At 42.2% G+C, this 12,643-nt stretch overlaps 1 protein-coding gene across 1 annotated transcript in view; it reads left to right on the top strand.

Moving 5' to 3' along the window:
* TMEM232 (transmembrane protein 232) overlaps nt 1-12,643 on the top strand; it is a 231,039-nt gene that overhangs the window by 69,419 nt on the left and 148,977 nt on the right. The gene's annotated exons all lie outside the window — the stretch shown is intronic.

Below are 12,643 nucleotides of genomic sequence, written 5' to 3'. Positions count from 1 at the left end.
ACAATCTTCTTATCTATTCAATAGTTCTAAATGAAAGGGGTACCGTATTTTTCGGAGTATAAGCCGTTCTGAAGTATAAGATGCACCTAGCTTTTGGGGAGGAAAACAAGAAAAAAATCTGCCTCTGCCTCCCAGCAATTTGCCTCCTTGCAGCAAATAGCAAGCAGTGTTGTCAGCTTCAACACAGCCTGATTTAGCACGAGTAGTTGATTGGTGATTGGATCTGCCTCCCGGAATACCTCCTATCAGCTGTTCTAAGCTGTGGGGATCACCGCCGCCATCAGCGCTGGTGCTGGCCATTGCTACTGCCACCTATCGCCACCTCTGTGCACCCCATTTTCTGTGCAGCCCATTTTTGGCATCCACATGTCCCATTTTTGGCCTCTCCGTGTTCCATTTTTGGCCCGTTCCACCGCCTAGCCCCGTTGCCTGAAACAGGCCGAAAATAGGGTGTGCGGAGGCCAAAAACGGGATGCACAGAGGCCAAAAACAGGCTGTGCGAAGATGTCAATAGGTGGCAGTGGTGATGGGCAGCATGGCGCCGATGGGTGGTGGCAATCTCCGCAGCCTGGAACAACTAACAGCAGATATTCTGGGCAGATCCAACTTCCAATCAGCTGCTCATGCTAAATCAGGCTGTGCTGAAGCTGACCATGCTGTTTGCTGCAAGGAGGCAAATTGCTGGGAGGCAGATGCCAAAGGGTGGGGGCCAACAGGCGGGAAAGCTACCCATCCAGCATAATTAGATTTATAATCCATGGATAACAAAAATATAGACAAGCAGGAATTTGTGGGAAGGAGCTACAAAGCTAATAATACTTTGCTGCAGCCCTATTTAGTAGTTCTAGGAAAATAAAGTCTGCTCTGAATCCAGCTCAATGACTTCTGATGACTTCATGGACACATCCATAAGGTTTTCTTGATGTGAGCCCTTTAAGGTAGGTTATGTCAGGAAAAAGATTCCACAATGTTTAACTCTTGTTTTATTAAGGTAGGCTTATAGTAATAGAATCTTGTGCCTAACAGCACTTTTCTTTTCCTCTTCTTATATAGAAAGAGTTAAGGCAGAGCCAGTGAGTTTCTTTCTACTATTCTCTTCCTATACTGAATTTAAATGATCTTTTGCTAATATCGTTGCATAATTTTTTCAAGGTTATACTTGTGATTCTTGCAATTGGCAACAATGATTTCTTGAATTGTTTCCATTTGGGGTGTGTGTTAGATATTTCCCCCCTGCTGCTAGACAATAGAAGTCTCCACTCAGGTTCTCTGTTGCCGGCGGGAACAGGGGCTAACCTGATTGGCTGAGACGCTGGACAGCTCCCCTTTAAAACAGGAGCTGTCCGACCATTTCCTCTGTTGGATGTTTGCATGCACTGAAATAAAGAGCTGTTGATCGCTAGCCTTTTGTGCCTTTCATTACCCAATCTAACAGTGTGCTTAAATGTACATATTTATGCTGATAAAAAAATAAAGCTTCAGCTATCTTGGGATCTTATAATAAAACATATTTAAAAGACAAGACTGAATAAAAATATAAAATACCATGTTAAATAGCTGGTTGCTCAAAAACTAAAACAACATGTATTAAAATGCAATTAAAAACAGTTAGTCACCTGCATCTGAAATAATGCTCTGTGGGTGAGCCTTTTGGAGAGGGAATTCCATAAATTCTACAACAGAAAAGCTCTCCCCCTTATAAAGATTGCCAACCCTAAAAGAGAGTCTCATTTGGTGATCTTAAAGTTCTAGTAGGGACTTGAAGGAGAAAGTTTCCTTCACAGTCTGAAGCGAATGAAATTCCAGAGTTCTTTGTAACATTCCTTTTCTAATTCATTACATTCTGCACATTTCTAGTTTGAACCTGTCAAGAACTGGTCAGTCACTTTGGCATTCCCAAAGAAATAATAGGATATATATTCTTCTAGGGCTTATATAAGATCCCTCCTGATATTATTGTGATTTTTACCAATCGTTCTCTTTATTTTAGTAATGTGACTTTGGGGAGAATATAAGTAAGTTTACTATATGGCAGTGGTCCCCAACCCTTTTGGCACCAGGAATCAGTTTTGTAGAAGACAATTTTTCCATGGACCAGGGTGGGGGAATGGTCTCAGTTTTGTTTGCTTGCCCGCCACTTCCAGCTGTGCAGCCTGGTTCCTAACAGGCCAAGGATCAGTACCAGGGGTTAAGGACCCTGCTATATGATATGAAATAGGGGAAAAAAGGATAAAAATAAATTTTTATTGTTGAACACAAAAAAATCGATTGAAGCGTCATTTTTCTTAATAATATTCCAAGCTTGCTATTAATACATCAATGCTTACCTTGAATAAATTACTATTTAGTAATTCATATTAATTGTCTTTTTAAGATATCTATTATTTAAACCAATTACTCTGGGCATTGGGAGGTGCATTTACTTGGGTAAAATCCCAGAGCTTGTCTTTGACACATATTTCTATCCCAACCTTACAATTTCTTCTCTTCTTGGCTAATGGTTGAAGGTGTTGGAACATAGCCCCCTCACTGAATCAAATAATGTGCTAAATTTTCATAGATTATTATCTGCTTCTTATTGAATTGCCTTATGTATATAATAGCATAAAATTGTTTACTATTTTTCCCATAGATTTTTAGTGCTTATTATTTGATTGTTACTTACTTTACTTTACTTTATTTGCACTTATAGACCGCCAGAAGGGACTCGGGGCGGTGTACAGTCAATACACAGAAAATACAGAACATAAATAATTAAATAATTAAATAGTTAAATAGTTATGGAGGAGGTTAAAAGAAAAACTACATCTAAGTAAAGTATCTAAAATATAGTTTTTAAAACCCCTTAAAAGTACCCCATAAGTTAAATTTAAAAATAATTCCCCTAAAATACCAGTTAAAATGTATCTGCCAGGGGATAAAAGTTATGAATGTGCCAGGCCAGCTAATCGGAACAGGTGAATCTTCAGTTTTTGTCGGAAGGAGCGGAAGTCGGTGGTGGTTCTAATGTCGGGGGGGAGGTCATTCCAGAGGGTTGGGCCCATCACAGAGAAGGCCCTACTCCTGGGCGTCGCCCGTTGGCATTGCCTGATGGACGGCACCAGGAGAAGCCCCTCCCTGTGAGAGCGGATTGGTCGCAGGGATGTGTGTGGCAGGATGCGATCCCGCAGGTAGCTAGGTCCTGTGCCATGGAGCGCTTTGAAGATGGTAATCAAAACCTTGAAACGCACCCGAAAAACCACAGGCAGCCAGTGCAGCTTGCGCAGGAGAGGTGTTACGTGGGAGTACCTAGTACTCCCCATGACAGCCCGCGCGGCTGCGTTCTGGACTAGCTGTAGTCTTCGGGCGCGTCCCAAAGGAAGCCCCATGTAGAGAGCATTGCAGTAGTCCAGGCGAGACGTCACCAGCGCGTGAGTGACCGTGCGTAGGGCATCCCGGTTCAGTAGGGGGCGCAATTGGCGCACCAGGCGAACCTGGTGGAACGCCCCCCTTGCCACGGCTGCCACATGGTCATCCATTGACAGCCGGGCATCTAGGAGGACGCCCAAATTGTGCGCCCGTTCCACATGAGGCAATTGTTCGCCCAATATGGCCAGTGATGGAATCAGCTGGCTGAACTGAGGTGCCGGTAACCACAGCCACTCAGTCTTGGAGGGGTTGAGTTTGAGTCTGTTGTCCCCCATCCAGACCCCGACGGCTTCCAAGCACCGGGACATCACTTCGACAGCCTCGTTGGGGTGGTTTGGGATTGAAATGTACAGCTGGGTATCATCAGCGTACAGATGATACTCAACCCCAAAACCACGGATGATCTCCCCCAGTGGCTTCACATATGCGTTGAACAGAAGGGGCGAGAGGACCGACCCCTGTGGCACATCCGCGTCTGGTCGGAGAGGTAGGAGCCAAACCACCGCAAAACGGTGCCTCCGACTCCCATCCCCTCCAGCCGGCGCAATAGGATACCATGGTCGATGGTATCAAAAGCCGCTGAGAGATCTAATAGGACCAGGATAGAGGAACAGCCTCTATCTCTGGCCCTCCAGAGATCATCAACCAACGCGACCAAGGCCGTCTCCGTGCTGTGCCCGGGTCGGAAGCCGGACTGGCGTGGGTCTAGATATTCGGATTCGTCAAGGTGTCGCGGAAATTGCTGTGCCACCACATTCTCTACAACCTTCGCTAGAAAGGGAAGGTTGGAGACTGGACGGTAATTAGCTAGCTCCATCGGGTCAAGTGAAGGCCTCTTGAGTAAGGGCCTCACCACCGCCTCTTTCAAGGCGGTTGGTAAGGACCCCTCGCCCAACGAGGCGTTCACCAGGCCCAGTAGCCAGCCTCGTGTCACCTCCCAGGATGCCAGTACCAGCCAGGAGGGACACGGGTCCATGGAACATGTGGTGGGTCGCAGCCGTCCACGTAACCTGTCCAAATCCTCGGGGGCAACAGAGTCAAACTCCTCCCAGAATGGTCTCACAAGACTCACTGTTGACGGCTCCCCTGGTCCACTGAAGGGGGCCCATCCGCTCCGGATCTGAGCGACTTTGTCCTGCAAATATTCCCCAAACTCCTCTGCTCTGCCCTGCAAGGGGGCTTCCTGCGTCCTCTGCGATAAGAGGGAGCGGGTCACCCGGAACAGGGCGGCAGGGCGGACGCAATAAGAGCGGCACAATGTCTACGTTTGGCCGCTCTTAATGCCACAAGGTAGGTCCGTAAATAGGCTCTTACCTGTGTTCGATCAGATTCGGAGCGTGAGGACCTCCACCTGCTCTCTAGACGTCTCCTATGGCGCTTCATCACCCTCAGCTCCTCGGTATACCAAGGAGCCCGGGTGGGTTGCTGCTGTAGGAGAGGCTGCAAAGGCGCAACCCGGTCCAAGGCCCCAGCCGCCGCCCTATTCCAGGCGGCCGCTAGGTCCTCCGACCGAGAGCGGGTCAGGGCTACAGGTAGTGGCCCAAGCTCCGTCTGGAAACTATCCGGTTCCATCAGGTGCCTGGGGCGGTACCAACTTGGACAGTCTGGTTCCGCCTCCTCGCGGTGGGGGGTAGCGCCAGGGAAGTCCAGCCGGAGAGATGAGTGATCTGACCATGACAGGGGAGTGATAACTAAATCCCCTATTCCCAGATCACTCGTCCACTGCTCAGATATGAAAACAAGGTCCAGTGTGTGGCCACCTTCGTGTGTGGGGCCCTGAATTAATTGGGTCAGGTCCATGGCTGTCATGGAAGCCATGAACTCCCGAGCCACCTCAGATGCTACTCCCGTCGACGGCAAGTTGAAATCCCCCATAACCAAAAGTTTGGGGATCTCAACTGCCGTCTCTGAGATCAGCTCGATGAGCTCGGGCAGGGCTGCTGATGTATAGCGAGGAGCCAAGTATACAATCAGCAGACCCCACTGCCTCCCTGGGCCCCACTTCACACCAAGGGACTCACACCCGGGTATCTGAGGAACAGTGAACTCCCTTGGCTCTAAACATTCCCGTATAACTACCGCCACCCCACCACCCTTACCCAGGGCCCGAGGCTGATGGAATGCACGGAAACCCGGTGGGCACATTTCCACGAGGGGTAAACCACCCTCGTGGCCCAACCAGGTCTCCGTTATCCCTGCAAGGTCCAGCTCCCCCTCAGAGATCAACTCACTGATGAGGGGGGCCTTGTTGGTCACGGACCTTGCATTGCAAAGCATCAGCCGCAGGCCCTGGCTCTGTAGTTCCTGACCACCTAGACTGCGGGGGTTGGTACAAACGACCGGGCGTAACCAGCAGCCACGGTCTCCCAACCGACCTTGTGATCTTCTCTTGTCCTCGCATCCCCCCCTCCCTGCAACCGTTGTAATAAAACAACCCTCTGTTGGAATAGCTTGTTCCCTCCCCCCCCACCCCACTCACTTCCCTCCTGGACTCACCTGTTTGTCTGGCACTGGCTCCCCTCCCGGCCTGATTAACCCACCCCCCCACCCTGGAACCCCCTAACAACGATACAAAACATTTAATTAAAAATCCCCTTAGCTTCCGTTTCTTCCACCTCTCGGGGTTGTTGTTTATCTTTAGGTTAAAATATTATGTATTATACAATATTCATTGGTCATTAATTATACTTTCATTTGTGGAGTTCCACAATACATCAGGCTGTTTAATAATAGTTTAATAGCTTAACAGCTTCTGTATTAGCTGTTTAATAGCTAAAGTCTTGACAAAATATGAGCTGAGGAGGCCTACTTATAATCATTTGTATGATGTACTGTACATATGTAGAAGCCAGCCTGTCACATTTTTGATGGACACAATTATCAATATATGAAACCGATGAATATATGAAACCTAACAAAGCTTGAATCATCATTTTTATGACATAATTTAGGAGAGTCTTGTCAAAAAAAAAAATCATCAGTGAGCAATCTTTTAGTATCCCAGGTTTTGGAAGGCTGTCAGCAACCTTAATAAACAGAGTGATGACATCGTCCAAGTAGTCCTGCACTAGGCTAAAGGGATAGGAGATGGGTTTTATTTCTTTTTTTCCCCTTCTCATATTTTTTTTAGTGGGTGATGGTTTTCCTTTGTTTCTGTGTTAAATCTAGTGTAAGAGTTTTTTTTAAAAAAGGTTTTCATTTATGTATCTATCTTAATATTAGCCAACATTTGACGTATGACTCCAAGGAGAAACATACTCAAAACAACTATTACAGTTATTTGTTCCATAAAAAAGAATGATACACAAAGACTTCATTTAAGAATGAAAACTGTATAATTCCCAGAGGATCTTAATTTTAAGGAAAATGAGAGCTGATTTGATGTGGTACTTAAAAACACCAGGCGAGATACCTGCGATTGCAAATTCCTGTCCCGCCTTAGGCACAAAGCCAGTTGTGTGACCTTAGGTCAGTCACTCCCTCGTAGTTCTGGGAAGAAGGCAAAGGAAAATGTTGCTAAGGAAACTGCATGGACTTGTCTTTTAATTTCTTAAGAGTTAGGACTGATTTGAAGGCACATGTTCATGCACGTGTACACACAAATAGAGTCACAAGGACAAGTTTGGTGTGAAGGGGATAAAATAAGCATTATTAAAAGATCCAGAGCCGTATCATTTTGGGATAATAACAGAAATACTTAAGTGACTATATTTCTAGTACATGCAAATCAAAACCTTAGACTCTAACATCTTTATGAACAGTAGCAAAGCAACTCTTAAGCAGGTTACATAATTACTGCATATAATTTCAGAATTCTTTGCCAAACAGAGATGCAAGGTGAGCTAATTGGGCACTGTTAATCCAGGTAAAAGGAAAATGTAGCCCTTTTAGCAAACAGAATTGTTTTATCAGTGTTTTAATTCCAAATACCTTCCTTCCCTGATGTTGTTTGGCCAGGCTAGTGCTCTACTACCAAAGTGGACTTTCATAATAAGCCCAATGTTAACCTAGTGTGGAGCCAGAGCATTTGAAAGAGTAGGATGCCCAGAAACTGTCTTTAAGAATGGAACCTCCTATTAGAAGCACTCTCCCCCCCAAGTCCTTATCACACTTCTCTTGCTTAAGGCTGCTTTGAATAAAGTATAAGAATTAAGCTTGTATAGTAGCACCTAATTAAAAAAAGATACATACTATGTTGCAGTTATATAGATATTTCTAGGGCAGTGGTGGGCAACCTTTTTTTTCAACTGAGCCAAATCTCGCCAAAACCACGATTGAAATTTATTTTGAGAGCCACATTTTTAAAACTGAAAATATATAGGATGGTACACTGTTTTTAGTTTCAATAAATTCTGGCATTTGAAGCACACAAGTCTTAAAGCTGTCAAGTTGCAAGACCCTCGCACCCCCAACCCTTTAGAAAAAAAAACCCAGGGTCTTCAAACCTGACAGCTTGAAGACTTGTGGACTTCAACTCCCAGAATTCTGAGAATTGAAGTCCACCAAGGGCATCAATCATATTAGCCCAGGGATCTGCAAAATTGGCTCTTAAGACTGGTGGACTTCAACTCCCAGAATTCTGAGAATTGAAGTCCACCAGTCTTAAAACAGACAACTTTGCAGACCTCTGTGTTAGCCCAAAGCCTGGCGCTGGGCGGGCCTTGCTCCCCCATTGGTGGAGCCCCAAGAAGCGAGGAGGGAGAAAAAGAGACGGAGGCCAAGGAGCTTCCCCCCCCTCCCCTCCCAGCAAAAATCTAACCGGGGAGCCGGGCGGGCTGTAGCAAATTAGCCGATCACGCCGTGTGATCATGCGGCATGATCGGCTAATTTGCTACTGCCCGCCCGGCTCCCCGGTTAGATTTTTGCTGGGAGGGGGCGGGGGGAAGCTCCTTAGCCTCCGTTTCTTTTTCTGCCTCCTCGCTTCTCGTCCCCGCCCGACTTCAGGATCCTCCCTAATCATTGTGGATCGAAAAGAAAAAAGGGAAAGGGGCGCTTGTTTTGAAGTGCCCGAGAGGAGGGAGGGGAGCGGGCGCCCGGCACACAGAAGAGCCGCATTAAAATGCGTAAAGAGCCGCTTGTGGCTCGTGAGCCGCGGCTTGCCGACCACTGTTCTAGGGGAATGTTTTAAGTTTTTCTTAAACATTTTTGCTAATCTTTCAGGTGACGTGTGCCATTTATAAAACATTTTATACAAATTATCTTTGTTTGCTGTCTCCATTGTCAATTTATAGTTCCTTTTCCACAGTTGTTGCCATTTTGCTAGTTCTATTGTATATCCAAAGTTTTTTGGCCATCTTATCATTGTTTCTTTAACCTCTTCTTCTAAATTTAGTTTGAGTAGATAACTACGGTATACAATTTTTAAATCATTTTTTCATCCGTTCCCATGAGTATCTTAACGCGTTCTGAATTTTTCATATTAAAACCATACTCTTCAACATCCTTCTCATATCTTGTTTATATTTACATTTGTTTAAACCATCCTATATCAATCCCTTGTTCTTCTAATTTTTTCTTCTGTTTTAGTTCTCCCTGTGCTGCTAGTATATCTTTATACCCAATAACCTTTTTCATAATACTAATATTCGGGTGTGTCAAAGCTTCCACTGTTGAAAGCCACATTGGTATTTCCATACGGTACTTTTATTTCACTTTTTCCCATACTGCATATAAACATTTTTTACGTAGTGTCTCTGAAAATAACCATGTGTTCCATTTTTCCCATACCACAAAAATGTGTGCCAACCCAGTTGCATGTCATGTCCCTCCAAGGATAATAACCTTGCATTTCTTAATATCCATTCTTTTATCCACGTTAAAGCTGCTACTTGGTAGTATAATTCCCAATTCGGTACACCAAATCCACCTCTAATCCTTGAATCTGATAACATTCTTATGTCAATTCTCACTTTCTTTCTTTGCCAGATATATTTTCCTATTATTTTATCTAGTATTTCGAAGTACGGTATTTTTTTTCCAGTTTTATCGGTATTGTTTGAAATAAAAATAATATTCTTGGTAATATATTCATTTTAATTACCACTATTATTCCCATTAATGATAGCTGTAGGTTTTTCCATTTCTCTATATCCATTTCAATTTGATTTCTTTATAATAATTATCTTCTTTAATAGTTACACATCTCGAAGTCAGCTGTATTCTTAAATATTTCACTTTTCTTACTATTTGAATATCTAATTTCTCCATTATTTCCCTTTTCTGTTTTTCTGTTATGTTTTTCACTAGAATGTTTGTTTTAACTTTATTAATTTTCAATTCTACAACTCCCCCATACTCTTCCATTTGCTCTAGTAGTTTTGGACCTGTTTCTATTGGATCTTCAATAATAAATACTAAGTCATCTGCAAATGCTTGCAATTTATATTCTTCTTTTTAAATTTTCATTCCTTTTATATCTTTATTTTGCCTTATCTTTCTGTTTAAAACTTCTAGTGTAAATATGAATAATAGTGGAGATAGTGGACACCCTTATCTAGTCCCTTTTCTAATCAGCACTTTTTCTGTCATATCTCCATTTACCATCACCTTAACCTGTTGTTGAGAGTGTTTAAGTTGAAAACAACAAAAATGGTTGGAATTCTAGTGGGATAGGCTTAGGTAGGTGGCTGTGAGGTAAATTTATTCTGTGTGTCAAGAGGTTTGTTTTATACATACATTAATCCATCTGGAAAGTTTGTTAGCCTGAGCTTTTGCATCCTAGGCTAGACGGACAGATAGATATTAAGATATTGTTTGAGTCTCTGAATTATTCTATTCAGGAGAAATTTCATGCCTACGCTGTAACTTTATAACTTCCTTAACACAGTAGAAGACTAAGTTCACATTAAGCAAAAAGGTTGATGTAGTCACAGTGTTATAGTATCTGACTATATAATGTGCTACGCCTTCCGGGTGAAAAGAAATCTTCTGACAGCAACGTAGCTGAAATGGCTATTAAGATCCACCACTTTCCTTGTTAGATGTACTGCAGTGACTCACACAGGAAGCAAGAGACTCACAATGACAATCAGTCTGAGAAGTAAGAAGGTCAGGTCGACATTTTCTCATGTAGGTTAGTGATAATTGTCTATGACCCTTTGAAGGAAGGTCAGAACTTCAGGATGGATAGCAATACTAGGAAATTTCCTTTTTCTCTAAATCCCTTTAGAGAGATTTACTTATTTACATAGGGATCTCTAATCCATTAGACTTCAGAAATAAATTGTACAATTATATTGGTAGTTTATATAAATGGGTTGAATCTTATAATTAAATTTAACAGAGACAATATTATTTTATGTAAGTGAAAGAAATATTACCTAGAATGGGAAATGTTTGGTTTGCAACAATATTTGTAAAAAGGACTTAAAACTGTAATTGATTACTAACCAAATATCAGTGAACAAAGTGATAGTTGCAAAAAAAAGACAAACTTAATTTTATGCTTCATTAATAGAAGTATCTCATGAATCTCATAAAGTTCTTATTGGTCTGACCACACTTTGAGTATAGTGTATAGTTCTGATCATTTAAAATGAATGGAACACAAATGGAATCGAAGCAGGTTCAGAGATGGGCACTAAGGATGCTGTCAGCCTTGCACATTGGTCCAGATAGAAAGCATGTCCAGATTAACTAATTTTACTTTATTGTAAAGTTACCTTAATCAAATCTTGCAAATCTGAAAATGTATTTATCCATTGTTAACTTTAAAGTCTAAGAAACTAGAAAGTTTCTTCTTCCTTCTGAGATATTTGCCATGCCCTCATTGCTTCTGCAAGCTAAACTGCTTCTTATCCCATCATCCCCCTGGCTATGGCTCTTCCCTGATTATTCTTACATAGCATTATAGGTAATCAGTGAACTAAAAGTTGAATCTTTATGAAAACGTATTGGATGAAGTAGGTTCATTTAGCCTGAGAAGGCTGAAGGAAAATATGGTTGAAAATAACAGAAAATTGTCGCATAGATATCTGTTCTTTATGATCCCAGAAAATAGGTTGTGGTATAATGAATTTTAATTACAGGAAGGCAGATCCTGCTTGACCCTTCTTTAAATAAATTCTGATAAGTTCAAGTTGCAATAAACACAATAGCATTTTTATATGTGGAATTGATAAAGGCATTTTATGGCTGAAATTCATACCCCTGAGGCTGAGCCAAAGTTAAAATTGCTTTTAATATTATTCTATGTAAAATGATATTAATATAGAATAAGATTTATTATGCACCAAAATTTGACAGTAAAATCACTGAAATAAGAAAAGCAGCAATAAATCAATCAATAAATATGCCACATACCAGCATTTGATAGAGAAATAATGAAAGCCTTAGAAAAGATACTCAGATGCAGGGTTGTTTGTGGCTACAAAGATCAAAATTGTGCCAGTAATGATTTTCCCTCTGACAGTGTATTAAAGTTGAGTTTGGAAGGATAGGAAGTTTATTGATGCTTTCAAAATGTGATGTTTCTGACAATATCAGGATAGCCAAACACCCCACTCCCTTGGCTGGCGGATCACAGAACAATTTTTTTTCAGTTGAGAACAACTGAGAAATTATGAATTAATAATAAAACAAATAACTAATTATCATATTAAAACACTAGTGATGAAAATCTATCATAAGATACTTTAGTATTTTTTTTTCAGCTGTTTTCACTTGGTAAAAGGTAAAGGTTTCTCTCGCACATATGTGCTAGTCGTTCCTGACTCTAGGGGATGGTGCTCACCTGTTTCAAAGCCAAGAGCCAGCGTTGTCCAAAGACGTCTCCATGTTCATGTGGCAGCATGACTAAATGCTGAAGGCGCATGGAATGCTGTTATCTTCCCACCAAAGGTGGTTCCTATTTTTCTACTTGCATTTTAACCTGCTTTTGAACTGGTAGTTTGGCAGAAGCTGGGACAAGTAACGGGAGCTCATTCCGTTATGTGGTGCTAGGGATTCAAACCCCCGAACTGCCGACCTTTCTGATCAACAAGCTCAGCGTCTTAGCCACTAAGCCACTGCGTCCCTTGTTTGCACCAAGCCCACAGGAAATAATTACAATAGCAAGGAAGCCAGCATTTTCTAAGAAATTTAGTCATAGTATTGCCTTAGAACATATTATTGCATTAAAGGTTTCCTCATATAACCAAGACAACATTTTATCTTATTGTATAAAAAATGTTCAGTACCAAGTTCCTTTGAAATACTTCTATTTTTAGCATGTTTTAAAAATCATTTGACTAATAAT

The sequence above is a fragment of the Natrix helvetica genome (assembly GCF_964273705.1).
Source record: "Natrix helvetica genome assembly, chromosome: 2".
Lineage (NCBI taxonomy): Eukaryota > Metazoa > Chordata > Lepidosauria > Squamata > Natricidae > Natrix > Natrix helvetica.
This window is presented reverse-complemented; position numbering and strand designations above follow the sequence as displayed.